We start from the raw sequence: 3,988 nt of genomic DNA, 5'->3' as shown, positions 1-3,988 counted from the left end.
CACCTTACAATAAGTAATGAGTGTCGAACCTACGTGGAGATGAATGTATTGGTTAGTGAATTCGGCAAATTAAAACAAATAAAAGATACAAAATGTGTATTTTCATATTTATAGTTCCTGAGAAAATAAATATAAAATAAATTAAATTGCAAGTATAATATAAATAACTCTTTTTAGAGAAATTCCAATCCACTTTGCAGCAAGAGGACAAACTTAAGGCGTGTGATACATGAAACAAACATTCGAGAGGCGACATGGATGTAATTTCTAACGCATCATGATGAACATGTTGCCTAGTTTTATTTTTACTAAACAAAGCCTAAAGTAGGTGCAACAATATACTCATTGGTACTAAGGCCACTTTCATGTGCAATCAAAAAGAAAACATTAAAAGATTAATGTTCAACCATTGCCTAAAGGTTTGGGGTTGCGATCAAGAAGCGCCCTATTGCAACTTTGAGAAATGGGACACGATTTCTGCCATCTCCATCCTTCATCTATTTATTACTTTATTAGGGTGATGTCTGATGAGTGCAAAAAGCGATGTGTTTTACGACATTAAAATCATCGTATAAGTAGAAGTTTTTACCATTTTATCGAGCTAGTGCGCCCATATATTGTTTGTTTCAACAGGATCCCACAATTAACGAGGAAGATTAACAAATCCATGAAAGAGATCATATATGGCCATCATAATGATGATCGAAGGCATTAAAACACATTCCATGCATGTACCACATGCCTAGAAGTCAAACCAAGGGAAGACTTTGCGAAATTGTGAAGGCATTGGACTTAACGATCAGTGGTAGGGCCACTCTCGCCCGTACGGTGTGAACTTACCATGTGTTTGTGGAACAATCTCGTCAAGTATTTTAACCCCGCGAATACATATCTCAGATCAGAGTTAATAGAGGCGAAGAAAAAACACGAAACCTCACCCCCAAAAGGGATCTCAAGGTGGAAATCACCACCAAAGGTGATCCATCACACCGCTACTCAAATCTTGGAGGCTTGGGCATCATCTTCATCAACACCATTGAAACCATCATTGACTTCATCCTCGCCATCCATCTTGATGTATTACTGATTCTTAGATTGGTTTGCAGTTGTACTCATTTGATTCATCGTACTCCATTTCGATTCATGATGATGTTTTTTTTTGCCCCCATGTGTGAGTAGTTTCATTTGTTCTTGGGGAGATGGAGGAACTCTAGCATTTCTATGGACTGAAATAAATACTTATGTTTATTTGTTGTAATATGTGAAAGTGGTGGTTGTCTTCGATGATTTTGTATGTCGTGCACCATGCAATATTTGCCATTTGGGAGTTCAAGGAAAATCATCGTTAATCGTGGTTGGAGATACGTGGGTGTATAGTGACAGAAATCCACCGCCTCTTTCAATCATGTATTAGCGAAACAAACTTTGGGGATAGCTATCGAGGCATCTAATGAGCTCTGTCTAGGGCTACCGATGACCATTTGTCGGTGAAATAGCAGATCCTTTGATTATCTCCGAGAACGCATGATTGCAAAGATTCAGGGTCTAGCAAAATTTCTCTCTTGTGCTGGCAAGGAGGGTTTTCTAAAGACTGTCATTCAAGGGATACCAAACTTCAGTATGGGTTGGTTTTTCTCACAAAGAAAATCTACAAAAGGTTGACTTCATGTACGTATTGGAAATTTTGGTGGAGCAGTTCTCCGAACCGGTGATCTCTTCACTGGGTTTCCTGGGGTGTGCTCCCATCGTCGAAGATGAAAGGAGGAATGGGGTTTAGGGGTTTGGAGATGTTTAATCTGGCTATGCTCGGTAAGTATGGATGGCGGCTAATGACTAATCCTAACACCCTTTGTGCAAGAGTCCTTAAAGGGAGATATTTTCTAAATACTGACTTCTTGCATGCAACTATGCCAGATCGCTCTTCTGCTACCTGGAGGGGGCGTTTGGAGATGGAATGGACTCTTTGCAACAAGGTCTCTTAAAATGAATTAGCGATGGTTTGTCTATTTCGGTATGAGATGATAAATGGATTCCTGGAATAAGAGCAATGAAGCCATCTTGCCAACTGAATGAAAATGTTTCTGAACATGTCTCATGTGTCATCCACTAAGTTTTAGATCTTATTGATATTGGAGCTTGGAAGATTGATTTGGTTAGAAGAAAATTTGTTCCCCCGAAAGTAGATGCTACCCTTAACATTTCGCTTCGGCGAGAGCAGGAAGATGATTTTTGGGCTTGGTCTTTGGAAAAAGGCGGGGAGATGATTTTTGGGCTTGGTCTTTGGAACAGGGAACTATTCTCTAAAGTCAACGTATCATGCTCTATTTAGTCGCAACGAGTATATTGCTCTAGACGAAGGGACGATGATGAAAATATCAACGACAGAAAAGCAGATGTGGAACTCTATATGGAAGCTTAATGTCTTGCCAAAGAGTAGAGTCTTTTGGTGGAGGGCTTTACAAGGAATCTTACCCGTCGAAGCCACATTGAAGCATAGACACATATCACAAATTTGAAGATGCAAGATATGCCTGGCAGGTGATGAAGATCTTATGCATGCGTTAATCACATGCGATCGCGCACGAAAAATTTGGGAGGAGGCAGGAGTGTGGATGGATCTTTCTATTCCACGCCTTCACCCTATAACTTGGTCAAGAGATATTCTCTATGACCCCAGATTCTCTCACATGGATCGCCTCGTATTACAATGATGTGGGTGATTTGAAGTTCAAGGAACAATGGGACCCATGATAGGGGTAGCTATGATCCGTCCCAATCAATTAAGATGGCGAAAGAAGCTCTTGCAGCTTTATAAGTTCCAAAAAATAATGCGCTTGCCTTGCCTAGCCATGGCTGGAGGCCGCTAGATGGAGTAGTGAATATCAATGCGGCTGGTGGGCTCTCTTTAGATGCTCGGAGGGGAGGTGCGGGTGGTGTTGCTACATCACACTTTGCCTTCTTAGGAGCATGGAGCAAACCGTATGAGGGAATTATTGATCCTTAGTTGCTGAATCCTTGGTGATAAGAGATGATGTTATTTTTATAGTTTAGTCATGCTTTCTAATTTATTTGATGTAGATTTCTCTATGTATCTGAACTATACACATCTATTCAAGCTTTTCTCAAAAATAATGGATGTATATTTGTACACCCATGTCCCCATGTAGCTCCGCTCATGTATCCCAAGGTGTTGATGGAGACTGATTGTCCGGAGTTTGTGGATCTCTGGAACCTTGTCATGGTTGTTGTTCGGCTGTGACACCAATTGTGGAAGAAATTGGAGAGTTGTCTAGTTGTTTCCCTTTTTCCACTTTGCAACATGTTTCAAGGTCTGCAAACCACTCGGCTCATCTTTGTGTAAAACTTGTTTGCACCGTGACGCAGATGAATTGCTGGTTTGATTGTATCCCAGATTTTCTGGTTGTTAGCCTTCAGGTTGATCGAGAACCAACCATTGGTTGGATGGTTAGGAGGGCAATGACATCCCCGGTCCACCAAAGTTCAAATAAGATATTTGACACTTTGGTGTTTCATTGAAAAAGGCGAAATAATCTTATGTGAAAAGCGATAGCGAGATGTCCGTGGTGACTTCGTCAACCTCAAAACTCGTCGGTATGTGAGCGTGTGCCTCCGTACAGTGCTTTGCAAAAAAAGAAGCCTTCAGGTTGATCGATCGGGTTGTGCGCTTGATGAATAAAGCTATCCATATTTTCCTTCAAAAAAGAGAGTCAGATATTTGCTTGTATTTTCTGACAGTGGTGCTTGATCTAGAAACAGGTTGTTGATCGGACGGGGCTGGTCCGCGCCAGGCGCCACCCTCAGACCCTCCTGAGTCCTGACTGCCCTTTGGACGGGGATTTAGTGACTTACAAACAGCAAGTCACCACGTACGGCTCCCTCCCATCCAACGGCTCAAATAAAGCTGACCAAAACAGGCTCAAACAAACCTAACCAAATCTGACCAGAAAGTACAAACGCTCAAGGTCGG

Source organism: Lolium rigidum, chromosome 2 (genome assembly GCF_022539505.1).
Source record: "Lolium rigidum isolate FL_2022 chromosome 2, APGP_CSIRO_Lrig_0.1, whole genome shotgun sequence".
NCBI lineage: Eukaryota > Viridiplantae > Streptophyta > Magnoliopsida > Poales > Poaceae > Lolium > Lolium rigidum.
The sequence above is the reverse complement of the archived record's forward strand: the minus strand, read 5'-3'. Positions refer to the sequence as shown.